This window comes from Pan troglodytes, chromosome 7 (assembly GCF_028858775.2).
Source record: "Pan troglodytes isolate AG18354 chromosome 7, NHGRI_mPanTro3-v2.0_pri, whole genome shotgun sequence".
NCBI lineage: Eukaryota > Metazoa > Chordata > Mammalia > Primates > Hominidae > Pan > Pan troglodytes.
Window position 1 is genome coordinate 57701902 of NC_072405.2, and position 14220 is coordinate 57716121.

General features: G+C 37.5%; 2 long non-coding RNA genes across 7 annotated transcripts in view; one reads left to right on the plus strand and one right to left on the minus strand.

Annotated features, from left to right (window-relative positions):
- Positions 1-12618, minus strand: part of LOC129135706 (uncharacterized) — a 28836-nt gene extending 16218 nt beyond the window's left edge. The window contains exon 1 of the long non-coding RNA XR_008536714.2: positions 12514-12618. This is a non-coding gene — a long non-coding RNA (uncharacterized LOC129135706). The remainder of the gene's footprint in view (positions 1-12513) is intronic.
- A 143-nt stretch (positions 12619-12761) lies between these two features.
- LOC104007596 (uncharacterized) overlaps positions 12762-14220 on the plus strand; it is a 69495-nt gene continuing 68036 nt past the window's right edge. For 4 of the 6 annotated variants that reach the window (XR_008536718.2, XR_008536715.2, XR_008536716.2 and 1 more), the window contains exon 1: positions 12916-13188. This is a non-coding gene — a long non-coding RNA (uncharacterized LOC104007596). The other 2 variants (XR_010159541.1, XR_010159540.1) reach the window with 2 other exon arrangements.

Sequence of the window (14220 nt, forward strand, 5' to 3'; positions counted from 1 at the left end):
ATGGCATCACCATCCACACATCTGACTGGACCACAATCCTGGATCTCAACTAGACTCCTCTTTCCCCACAAATGCCCCATCCATCCCCAAGCCTTGCTATTTTACCCACTGCATGTTCCATCCCTGCTCATAATCCCTATTATTTGTGGCCTGCCCCTATCTCTTGCCCTTGTTTGTGTCCTTTTCAAATCTCCAATGCTTAGCAGTTGTGAGGCCTTCGACATGAGATAATCCTTCTGTCCCTTGTTATTTTTTTAATCCATGAAAAATGCACAGGGTGATAACCATTCACTGTAGCTTCCCTTGAAAGTCATGGTTAGTACCTGTTATCTCAGCCTAATAATTAAATAGTGCTCCCCTTTGACTCTCAGATGCATAATACATTAAGTTGTCACTCCAAACATGGGAGAAATCATAACCACCTCATAGGATTAATGTGCTGATTTAGCAAATTCAAGTAAAGTACTTGGGACTGCATGTGGCATACAGTAAGCACTCTACAAATGTTATATATTAGGAACATAAGAAATCTTTACCATTTCAGCCTTTCTTGCGAGGGTTTTTTCTCATCTCATGTTCTAACTTTTGCCATTTCCTTGTGCACATTACGTTCATTCTTTGTCTTTTCCTAGTGGTCTTCTTTGTTTCGCAGTTGCCCCATATCCTCCTCCATCTCCATCCCTTCCCTCCATTCTCTAGCTAATATTAGTCATTCTTAAACCAGTAATCTTCCTCTCTAGGATGCCAGGCATACTCTTTTTGTGCTTCCCCTGAGTGCACATCTTTTTATTGAAATTACTCTGTTTCCTTTGTATTTGTACAGTTGATGTCATCTCCTCAAAGAGAGCAATTGCACCTTGTTTACCGTTGAATCCCCATTGCCAAGCAAAATGCTGAGTACATGGAAAGTACTCCAGACATATTTGTTGAATTGAGCTCTCCGCAGTTTGTCTTTGGTGCAAAGAAAGCAATTAGAGTCCCCCATGGTTACATGAGCCCCGCTTCGTCTTCCTCTGACCAGAGGCTTCCCTGGAAACTCTTATTTTTGCTTTCTTCTAACTTTCCTTTTCTATTGCAAAATGTCTAATGTATTTTCAAAGTCTTGGTTTCTTTTCTAAACACTGCAGGAGTCTGCCAATTTTAGACTGTCATGTTTGCAAGAGTCATCTAAAAAGGGATGAATTGTTTCTTTTTTTATCATTTCAAAACACATTAAAACACAATTTGTGAAAGAAACGTAGAATAGTTTTTTTTTTCAAAAAGTTAATAGGAATGAATTTTGCTTTTTACTGAGATTGCATGAAATCACAGGATGCCTTAAGGGGAGGGGTGGGAAGCAAGTAGCTAGAACAACTTTTGCTTGTGAGTTTTATTTTACATAGCAAGAGTGAACAAAGTCACTCACCTTTCATTTTTTCTCTAACGCAATATGCTCTGAATGTTCTCATCCTTCTAATCCAGTAGCAAACTCTGTCTCCTAAGCTAATTTGGATTTCCATCTTCTCCCTGCTCACTCCTCTGTGGTTATCTGAAGCCCAGGGGGACCTCACTGTCCATATCCAGGAGTGTTGGTCTCAGGATGGTTATCACTGACCTTAGACTCTTGAAGTTGGTAGTATCACTGCTCCTGGGCCTACTTTGGGCAGAAGGACCTTTTTTAGACCAGAGCCCAGAGCCCAGAGCCCAGAGCTGTGCATTCCTAAATTAATTATACAACAATTCCCTTCTGAGGGCTTTGCATCTCCTCATGCATTCAAAAGTGTGGGACAGATCAACTCCATGTTGAAACATTTTGGACATCTGTCACCTTTCCAGTATTGGGAGGAACTTCCTCAAAAAGCTACATGTCCCTTCTCCCTCTTTGAGACTCTAGTTCTAACGTTTTACCTCTAGGATAATTCAGCTCTTTCTGAAAATAAAAGCATTTCACTATGATGAAGGTTATAGACAGGAAGTTCCAGAGGTCTACAGCTCAAAAGCCTGCTATCCTCAAATCCCTCCTTACACTCCAGAAGTATAGGGGAGCAGAGTAAGGAGGGAAAAATATTCATTCTTTCTGATATTTCTACATTAGTAGGAATTAGTATTAATATTTTACTGAGACACCAATTATCCTGCCACATGACAATTTATTGTATACCTACCATGTTTCAGAAGTTTCCTTAAGTACTTTACATGTTCCTTATCTTGGTGCATTCTGTGTTGCTATGAAGGAATACCTGAGGCTGGGTAGTTTATTGAAAAATGAGGTTTATTTAGCTCACACCTCTGCAGGCTGTACGAGAAGCATGTCACTGGCATCTGCTCAGCTTCTGGTGCGGGCATTTGTGCAGAGACAAAACATGGCAGAGAAGGTCAAGGGGAAGTGGGCTTGTAGGAAGAGGGGCCAAACCCAGGGCATCCTAGTTTTATAAGATCTCACTTCCACAGAACTAATCAATTCCCTTGAGAACCAACCCAGTCTCACAAAAGTAAGAACTCACTCACTACCATGATAGCAGCACGGAGCTTCTCATCAGAGATCCACCTCTATGAATCAAATACCTCCAGCTCAGCCCCGCCTCCCAACACTGCCACACTGAAGATTTAATTTCAACATGAGATTTAGTGGGGACAAACAACCATATCCAAGCCATAGCTCACCTCATGTAAGACTCATAACAAATTTACAAGGATGCTGTATTGGTGAATAAACCAAAATTTCGATAGGTAAAATTGTGCAAGATATCACAGTTGTTATTGGTCAATCTAAGATACAAATTGTGACTTTAAATTTGGAATCTCATAAACTGAAATACTCTGCTAGCTGGAAGTCTGGCGAACCTGAAAATAACATGCTTTTGCATAGAAATTGGATCTTCAATGATGGAATAACAGTACTGCTCTATGTGGCCGGGCGCAGTGGCTCACGCCTGTAATCCCAGCACTTTGGGAGGCCGAGACGGGCGGATCACGTGGTCAGGAAATCGAGACCATCCCGGCTAACACGGTGAAACCCCGTCTCTACTAAAAAAAATACAAAAAAATTAGCCGGGTGTAGTGGCGGGCGCCTGTAGTCCCAGCTACTCGGGAGGCTGAGGCAGGAGAATGGCGTGAACCCGGGAGGCGGGAGCTCGCAGTGAGCCGAGATCGTGCCACTGCACTCCAGCCTGGCGACAGAGCGAGACTCCGTCTCAAAAAACAAAAAACAAAATCAAAAAAACCAAAACAAACAAACAAACAAAAAAAAAAAAAAAAAAAAAAAACACCAGTACTGCTCTATGTATAATCCTAGGCAAAGGACTTTCCTTTTTCAGTGTGAAAGATAATGGATTTTCAGAAGGGGAATTTTTATTTAAGATTTACTGTTTTTATGTTCTTAGCGTCTTTCCCAGAACCTTGGGCATTGCAAATGTTCCATGTTTATATAAATGCATAAAATGTTTTTATTGAAGAAATTTATCTCTAATGGTGGTTAAATCATAGAATTTCAAGTTATTTGGATCTCAACAGGGAAAGGGGTTTAGTGGAAAGAGCATAAGTTTTAAATCACTTCTCTTGGATTCTGGCTCAGCCACTAGGTAATCAAGTCCCGGTTACTTTGCAGCTCTGAATTAGATTTCCAGCTCTGTAGAATGGAATTAATGACTCTTGTCTATGAAGGGTGTTATGAGGATTAAACTCTCAGTCTATGTGAGTCTTTAATACACAGCAAGCCTCCAGAGAGTTTCTTTCCTCTTTTATCCTCCCACTGGCACAGGCAATCATGCCTGGCCACTCATAATCACGTAGATTCACGGAATAATATGAGCCTTCATGTATTTTTTAAGGGTGGGCTGCATCTTCTGGTAACACACCATCACTGTGTGAATTCTATCTGCCCTCATCTGACTCCCAGTCATTGATGATGGAAGGCAGTTTGTTCAGATTCTGGGAGAAACACTAAAAAACTCAATAGTCAGAGATGCTGGTTCCCAATGACTTGCAGCCTGATAGCCAAAGAAAGGTCATTTATTTCAATATCTAAAGTATATGAGAGGAAAGGAAGGAGCTAATATGAGTTGCATATAAGGGGCTGGAACATTTCATGGCAGGGAGAGACGAAAGTCCCAGTTGAGGGTTCACTAATGCTTTTGTGGGAAAGAGGGAAAGAGGGCCTTCAGGTCTTGAAGGGCAAGTTTGATTAGGGGAGGTCAGAAAAAGAAAACTAAAAAAAAAACTACAAAGAAAAAAAGTATTTGTTATTGTTAAACCAAAATCATCTCTATGAAAATCAACTTTAAAGACCAAATAGTTATCAGCAATTAATCTCCATAGTGAAATGCCTCACATTATCCAGTTCACATGGAATACTTTTATAGTAACCACAGATTCTGCTTAAAGTGGATGTATACTCTTCCCCCTCCCTTCCAAACTAGTTCCATGCTCCTGAAAACATTATCTGTGAAATATAAATATAATTGGTGGGATACTCTAATGGAAGTAAAAAGAATCAAACCCAATTTCCTTAAAAGCCAATTTCCAAGGCACATTCTCTAAAAGCAGTATCCACTGGAGGGACTTGGCCGAACTGAGGGAGGCAGAATGGAAAAAAACAATGGCCCAAGCAGGGAAATGTTATTAGAAAAGTTCAGCTGTGTCTAATCCAGGAGTCCGGGGTTAGGAGAGTGGTTGAGGGCACACACTATAGTGCACAAATTCCACCTTGCAGAAAGCTGGTCTGACTTTGTACCGTGGTATCAATTAATTAGTTGTGGATGCTCCAGGGTGTGTGTGAGTGGAGGGCTTTCATGGGGTGTAAACCCCCAGGCACGTGGGGTCAGGGGACTCCTCTCTGCAGTGGGCAATTCTCCAGTGAAAGTTGTGTAGGTGAAAGCCATGATCTGCAGCATTTGCAGCAGCTAGGTGAGGGTGTCCCCAGGAGCAAAGAAAAATCTGGGTAGGACACTAACAACATCTGTTGTATTCTTCTCTTTAAGTCTCTCACATCCACTTGATTATCATATGAGTTCTCTCTATCCAAGTGTAGCATTCCCAGGATTCTCTGGGAACTTACCAGAGGAAGGTTGGTGGGACAGACTATAGTCTCCAAAGCTACAGTGTGTCATGAGACTACAGCTAGTATTCAACACCACTCTCCTTTCTCTACCACCCTTTGTAGATTTGGCTCCATCTCAGCTAACACTTCTCTGGTCCAGGTTAGTTTTCTTCTGTAAGGGGTGGGAGCCTCTGATTTGCATGCACTTATCAGCCTGTGGCTGCTGTACTTGCCCAGTGACAGTTGGGTCTGGGAGCACCAAGAGATGCCATTGTGGAACACTATAGTGGGAAACATATTAACTTTCCTGCCTTTATTACGAGTTCTCACCACTCTCCCTGTGGAAGGAAGTACATGAAATGTGCTTATCACCAAATGGCCAGCTGGTCTCCAAGAAGAATGGTACCATTTGGGGGACTGACACCTGTTCTTTTTTGCTGACATGTCAAAATTCAGTGAAGGCAGTGGCTACACAATCCTTGATGAGAGGGAACTCCAGTTATTGGGCCCAGCACAGCCTGCACCTCTGCCACCATAGCAGTGGTATTCATGAGCCCATCTGTAAGCATGGGAGTATCAAAGAACAAAGGCAAGTTGACGTCAGTCAAGCAATCCATCCTGTCTACGTGGTTGTTTAGTGACTACTCTGCAGTGGATGCTTTCTGGTAGGAATTAACATACAATAAAAATATTTTCACACTTTTTGTCAATTTGTAAGTCTATCCATATAATCTTGCCTAATCAAGCATCATTCACTACTGCCCATTGGGACATATATGTCTCTACCTTGGATTATTTCTGCTTCCACACAAAGCAGATGACATGGTGCAAGGCTCAAGCCCCTAGCCCTTAGAGAATTTCCCTCATCATAGTCTCTTAGGGAATTTTTGAGTAGGGTCAGGGCACAGCAGCAGTTCTGGCTTGCACAAACTTGCTGAGCTGACCCATCTGTAAATCAGGCTTGGGCATTTGCTTCCTTTTTTAGCTGGTTGTGGGGAACCCCTCATGAGGCTACCGGTGTGAATTGAAAGAGACCTATCAAGGCAACACTGGCCAATGACATGGAGGCCTTAGCCACCTGTTTCTGAAGCCTAGGTCTTCCCTTTGCACTATGTAAGCCCACTGTCAATGTTTCACTCCTACCTTATAACTGATGGATGCTGCACGGCCTGACAATAGAAGCCATTGTATGCAACAGTACAGATCTAATGGTGGGCAGTGACAGCCTCATGGGCAGTTTGGTGTGCTGTATCCAGATGCTCTCTTTCTCAGGGCCTGGTAGCATGCCAGAAGCTGCTTTTCAAATGGTATTTGGACTTTGCTGCAGGCAGCCTGGTCTTACTCTGAGAATCTAGGGCCTGCACTGTGCCTCTCTTATTGATTCTTGCTGGAGGCGCCACATGGTGTCTTTTCCCAACACAGAAACATTTAGTACCAGGGGTTCTGCCAGGCCATATGGCCCAATTTGCAGAGACGGCTGTAGAGCAGCCAAGACCTGCTGCTGAAATTTGCTTTAGACTCCACTCAAAACTAGCAGTTATCATATCATCTAAAAAGTGGGTCCGAGAAGTATTCCTAAGTATGGAATATGCTGCCTCTAAAACTCAGAGGCCTACCAGTGGTTGTGATTCTTTCCTAATAGTTGAGGTACAAGTGGCAATACAATAGAGGATATGGTGGTTGTAAAAATATATCCACAAAATTTTTGATACTCTTCTCAAAAGATGAAGCTTAATCCCAGCAAGCCAGCCCTGTTGTCATGAGGATATCTAGGAAGCCTGTGGAAAGGCCTGAGGAACTGAGGTCTGCAGCGATAGCCATGTGAATGTGCTTGGAGGTCAATCCTAGCCCAGGCAGGCCCTGAGGTGTCAGAAGCCCCAGTTATTGGTTACACAGCAACAAGTGACTAATATAGGAAAGAAATGTTTTGGCAGGCCCCAGATACCAGGATCTAAAAATCTTTATCAATGCGGCCTCTGAGTCTTTGTAGAGTTTCTTTCCCATAGTCTGAATAACATGAGTCTTACCAAGATATATCAATACTTGTCACATTCCAATGACCATGATGCTGTTAATGCAATGAACCAATGAGATATTTTTAGGAATTTTAGATGATCCAGGAGAGAGCAAGGGAGATACCACAGACTTTCCATTCTATGCCCATTTCATGTTAGGATACATTGCTTCTGATTCTTCTGCCTATGAGTAAGAAAAATAATAATTTCCCAGACCAGTAACTGTATAGCAGGGACGTGAGATTAGGTTCGTCTACTCCAGCAAAGCTACCATATCCTGCATAAGAGCTGTAACTCACTGTGGTAATTTATGGTTACCTGCCCTAATTCCACATGGTAGTATAAACCATCTCATATTTTGCCATTTTGCAAGAAAATGGTAAATAATTCATTAGCATTTGTTGTGAGGCATTAAAAAATACCACACTAATATATTAACTGAGCAAGGAAATGAGAGAAAAGGAGTAAAGTAAAATCAAAAGATAATATCACTGATGCTAATTTCCTGATTTTATGTGTTTTAGAGATTAATAATATGTCAAGCATTGTGTATTTCATAGATTATTGAGAGCAAAATGTAATTGTGTAAACTTTTTGTTTTAATTGTGTAAACTTCTGTGGTAAAGTACTAAATCATTTTGTTGGGATATCTTGAAAACAATTTTATCCTACTGGAAAATGTTTATCTTCTTTATGTTCTTTAAGAGGCATTTTAATCTGGGATCTCAGGCTGTACTGTGTGCATTCCAGCAGTTAAAAAAGCCAGTGGAGCAACAGACCATTGAAATCATCGCTGTCCTAAAGATACAGTTTAACAATGGCAAACAAAAACAAAAACGAAAAATGTACTGCAATCAGACCACAGCGTATAAAAGAGAGCAAAGACAGTGGCTGTAATTTCAATTCCAGAGATTACGTAGTAGAAGAAATAATGAAGACACTTGATACTGATGAAAACCTGTGAGGACAACAAAGAAACCTGAGTATTACTTGTATTAGAAATGGAATTTTAGTTAAGTTAACTGATTGGTATCTGACAGGAGATAAATGATAGAATTTTAGTATCAGTGTCTTTATTTTCTTGATGAAGAAACAGATGACCATGGATTGGGTCTTGTAGCAAAATAGCAGGCCTTGTCAGTAGGAAAACAGCATGGCCATCCGGCTTCCTGGTGCTGTGCTGCCCTATCTGTTTTCTTACAAGAAGGCTGTCTAAAAGAAGGGCAGCAGTCACAGCCAAGGCAGGCCGTGCATGGACGTCTCTTTGCCAGTTACCTTAGTAGTCTTCCACTGAGTTAGCTTTTGGTTACCACCTTAAACAAGCAATTTGGGTAAACAAGCAATATCTCTTTTAGATATAATTTTAAAACAATTTTATTAGATTTAATTGGCATATGATAAATTGCACTCTTCAAATGCACAAGTGGATAGCTTTTGATAGGTGTACACCTGTGAAACTATCAAAGTATAACGAACATCAATAATGAACATCAATATTGTTCATTGTTAAAGACAATGAACATCCTATTTATCATTCCCAAAAGAATCTCCCATCCTTTGGTAATGCCTCCCTCTTGAGTCTTCCTGACCTCTCCTCATTCCCAGGCAATGATGTTACTTTAAATAAGTTTGCATTTTCCAGAACTTTATGTGAAGAGTACTGTATATACTATGATCTTTGTATTTCCTCTTTAACTAAATAGTTATTTTGAGATTAATATATGTTAATAAATTATTTCTTGCTATTGCTGGGTAGAATTCCACTGAATGGATAAACAGCAATTTATCTATAATTTCATCTTTTGGGCATTTGGATTGATTCCAGTTGTAGGTAATGACAAATTTGATTCCAGTTGTAGGTAATGACAAATTAGCTGGCTACAAATATTTGTCTAGAAGTCTTTGTATGGCTATGGACTTTAATTTCTCTTGTGTAAATACCTAAGAGTATAATTCCTGAGTCATATAGTAAATGTATGCTTAACATTCTAGTAGAAACTTGTATTGTTTTTCAAAGTGCTTGTACTGTTTTACGTTCCCACCAGCATTACTTGGGTTTCAGCGCATGCTTGCTAACACTTTGTTAAGTAAGTAACTATGAGTTTAGACATGGTAGTGGATGTGAAATCCCATTGTGGTTTTAACTTTCCCAGTAACTAATGATTTTGAGCATATTTTCATGTTTTTTTTTGCAATGCATATATCTTTTTTTGTGTGTAGGATCTATTCAAATGTTTGTCCACTTTTAAAGTTATGTTTCTTGTTTTCTTATTGTTGAGTTTGGAGAGTTTATTTTCATATTTTGAATACATCATTTATGTGACTTCATAATCCTTTCTTCCAGTCTGTGGCTTGTCTTTCATTAATTAGTTTAACACTGTATTTTGAAGCCAAGAAATTCACAATTTAAATAACACCAAATTTGTGATATTTAAATTTTATTTTATTCATGCTTTTGCTATTCTAATTTTTTTTTGCCTGACTCAAGATCACAAAGATTTTTTTCCTGTAATTTTTTTCCAGAAATTTCATATTTCTACATTTAATATTTGGGTATTATCTATTTTTATTATTTTTTGTTTATGTTGCAATGTATAGATCAAGGTTTTTTTCTATATATACTTACAACTGATCATTTGTTAAAAAGATTATTCGTTTTCTACAGATTTGTCTTTACACTTTTGTCAAAAACAAATTGACCATATCTGTGTGGGTGTACCATGTTTGTATGGGTGTACTTTTACACTATTCTGTTTTCTTGATCTGGTTTTCTATTTTGATGCTGATATCACACCTTGATTATTGTAACTGCATAAGTCTTGAAGTCAAATGTTGTTTCTTCATCTTTTGAGATGACCATTGTTTTTAGTCTGATTATATGGTGAATTATGTTATTATCGGCCTATTTATTGTCAGCCTTGCATTTTTTTGTATTATCCTTTTTTATATTGTTTGATTAGACTTATCAAAATTTTGTTAAGGATTTTTGTAGCTATGTTCATGATGGACACTCGTCTACAATTTTCTTGTCATGCCCTTGCCTAGATTTTATATAAAAATCTTGGTGGCCTCATTGAATGAGTAGATATTTTCCTCCTCTTTACAATTCTACAAGATTTCATGTAAAAATTATATTATTTCTCAAGTAATTGGTAGAATTCCTCAGCAAAATGATATGGGTCTATGGGTTTATTTGTGGGAACTGAAGTTTCGATTTCTGTGATTGATGTAGGGCTATTCAGATTGTTTATTTATTTTTAATGAGCCTTGATGATTGTGTTTTTAAAATAATTTGTCATCTAAGTTGTATAACTTACTGGCATAAAGCTGTTCACAATTTTTTTTTGTTATCATCTTAATATGTCTAGAATCTGTAGTGATATCAATTTCATCATTCATAGTATTGGTAATTTGTGTCTTTATTAACTTTCTAAAAACCACAGCTTTGAGATTCATTGTTTTTTCTCTACTTCTTTTTCTGTTTCTTATTGATTTTGATTACTACTACTACTGTCATTATTGTTATTAACTTCTGGAATCGATTTGCTCTTTTTTTGCTTGTTTGTTTTGGTTTTATTTTGTTTTAAGGTAAAAGCTGATATTATTGACTTGAAACTTTTTTCTTTTCTAATCTTGGTGGTAAGGCTGTAAAATTTTCCCTAAGGTCTGTTTTAGCTATATCCCACAAAATTTAATATATTAGCCTTTTATTTCTATTTATTTAAACATAATTTCTAATTTCCCTTTCAATTTCTTCTTTGCTCCATGGGTTATTTAGAATTGTGCTATTCAGATTTTGAATATTTGGGGGTATTCAAAAATATTTTTTGTTGATAATTTCTAATTTAATTCTGTGGCAGTCAGAGAACTTACTTCTGGTGGTTTGAATCCTTTAAACGGTAGTGAGACTTATTTATGGTCCTGAATTCTTTTAAACATATTGAGACTTGTTGATGGTCCATATTAGGTCTCTCTTGCTAAATGTTCCATGTACTTTTAAAAATAATAAATTTTCTGCCCTTATTGGATGGAGTGGAGTAATCCATAAATGTCAGTTAGTGCACATTGGTTAATGGTGTTGCTTGAGTATTCCATATTGTGCAAAAATGGTTAATGTAGCAGAGCTGAGACTGCCTATCCTTAGAAACTTATTCTTGAAAGGTTTACCCTTGACTGGCATCTGGAAACTTGATTGGTAAACATTTCCCTTGACTGATATAAAACTTTCTTTGAATGATAAGAGTGGCTCATTGTGCATAGACTGTTTGTGAAAATAATATGGCTTGTCCTGAACACGTAATTTTTTCCTGGGAGTTTGGAATTTCGGTACATCCTAGGCAGAAGGTACCTGTATGACCAGCTCCTAATGAAAATGTGGGTACTGAGTAGCTAATGAGATTCCCTGAGTGGACATATTGCACACATGTATTTGTATTGCTGGGGGTAATGTACTCTGCATCAACCCTTATAGGAGGGAGAGAGGATAAAGTAGCTTATTTATTTTAATTTCTATTTCTCTAACTTCTTAAACATATGAATTGCAGTTATAATAACTGTTTCACATTCTCATTTAGAAATTTGTGTTATTTCTGGCTCAGCTTCTATTGACTGATTTTTATATCCACTGTGTGTTTTATTTTCCTGCTTCTTAGCATGCCTAATAATATTTGAATTTCACATTAACTTTAGGATCAGCTTGTAATTTATGTGAAAAATAAAGGTGGAATTTTGATAGAGATTGCTTTTTCCAGCTTTTGATAAATAAAAATTGTATATATGTTGGGTATTTAATGTGATGTTTTGATACATGAACAGATTGTGAAATAATTGCCACAATCTCTCACCTCACACGATTATGATTTTTGTGTGTGTGGTGAAAACATTTAAGATCTACTCTCTTATAAAACTCCAAGAGTAAAATATAGTATTATTGACCATAGTAGTATTGCTGTCTTAACAGCATTAAGACTTTTAACACATGAACATAACATGTTTTTCCATTTATGTAGATCTTCTTCAATTTCTTCCAACAATGTTTCTAGTTTTCTATTTACAAATGTGCATTACATTGCACATTTTTGGTTGAATTTATTCTTAATATTTTATTTTATTTTCTATTGTAAGTATAATAGTTTTCTTAGTTTAGTTTTTGGATTGTTCATTGATACTATATAGAAATGCAACTGAGTTTTAAATATTGATCTTGGTGTGAAACAGGTTAACTAATTACCAATATTTTCTGAGATCAGACAAGATCACACATGTTCAGACTGGTATGACCATGGTGACTAATTACCAATACTAAGGAAGGACTCCCATTGCATGGAGGATAACAAAGATCATTGCTATGCCAACCACCAGGAGCAGGATCCAAACACTTCTGTTCACTCCATCCTGGGCTGCACCTTTACTATTCACCCAAGTTCAGTAAGATACAACACTCACATTGTACAAGTTATATGGAACAGGATTATTACTTACAGATAGGTGACAAGGGACAACAGAAGCCCAGGATCCACAGTGAGCTGGTCAGCCGAGGCTCTGGAGAGCTGTCCGGGGTGGATGGAGTCCTGACTGAACATGCCACACTTGGACTGCAGCTTAGGGATCCCAAAAGGCAACCCACCTTGAGTTAACTCAGGGGACATGTGAGTTGCTGGGCTAAAGCATTGAAGGGCGTCTTGCTTCTAAGATAAAGAATAAAGCTCAGGCTATCCTGAGCAATTCTTCTCTAACTCAAGAAGTTCTCTTCCCTAGGAGGGCAAATAACAAAGCCTGGTCTATTTATAGCTGTTCCTCCCTGTCTCAGGATATTGCATGCTCACACATGTTTCAACTATTCTGAGAACTAGAATCAACAAGACAGAAGAAGACTAGGTCTGTCAAGGCTATACAGAAACTGTCCAACACTTGGACTTTGCACTGTTGCTGAATGTGGTTATTAGCTCCAAGAGTTTTTTTTTTTAATATTTTGGGGTTTTCTTTATAAAGGATAGATCATCTACAAATACTTCTTGCTTTTCAATTTAGATGATGTTTCCTTTCCTGCCCAATTTATCTGGTTAAAACGTCTGATACACTGTTGAATAGAAGAGGCAAGGGCACATGTTCATGTCTTGTTCCTGATATTGGGAGAAAGCATCCCGTTTTTCACCAGTAAGTATGATATTGGCCCTGGTTTTTCTTAGATTGCTTTAATCAGATTGAGTAAGTTTCATTCTATTCCTATATTGTTGAGAGTTTTATCATGAAATAATGTTGGATTTTTCCAAGTATTTTCTCTATTGAGAAAATTATGTCTTTTTCCCATTTATTCAACTAATATTATGTGTTATGTTTACTAATTTTTTCTATGTTGAACCAAACTTGAATTTCTGAAATAAATCTAATTTGATCATTGTTTCTAATCTTTTAAACATGTTGCTAAATTAATTTAGTTTGCTAGTATTTGTTGGCAGAATTCACCAAAAAGTCATTTCATCTTGGGTTTTTTGCTGTGAAATAGTTTTAAAATTACTCTGTCACAAGCCTATTATATTGTCTATTTCTTCTTGGGTTAGTTTAGATGGTTCATGTCTTTCTATAAATGTATCTATGTCATTTGATTATCTAATTTGTTACCATACAATTGTGCATAGTATCTTCATAAAAATTTTATATCTGTAAGGCCAAGAGTAATGTTCTTCTTTTCATTTTTGATTTCAGTAATTTGAGTCTGCTGTCTGTTTTTTGTCAATCTTACTCAAGATTTGCTATTTTGTTGTTCTCTCCAAAATGTTACGTATTTGGTTTAATTTTCTCTATTGTTTGTCTATGATTTATTTCATTTCTTTCCACTTTAATATTTATTTTTTCTTTCTTTCTGCTTGTTTTGTGTTGAGTTTGCTCTTCTTTCTGTGGATGGTGAAAGGTTTATTTTAGATCTTTATTGTGCTGTTGTGTAAATGTTTAAAGCTATAGATTTCCTTCTAAGTACTGCTTTTGATGTTCCCCATAAGTTTTAGTATCTTGTGCCTTTGTTTTCATTAATCTCAAGGTTCTTTTTAATTTTCTGTGTGATTTCTTTCTGACCTATTGTTTATTAGGTGTGGTGTTTAATTTTCACATATTTGTGACTGTGAAAATTATTCTGTCATTGATTTCTAATTTCTTTACATTGTAGTCATACTCTTGTACAATTTTACCATC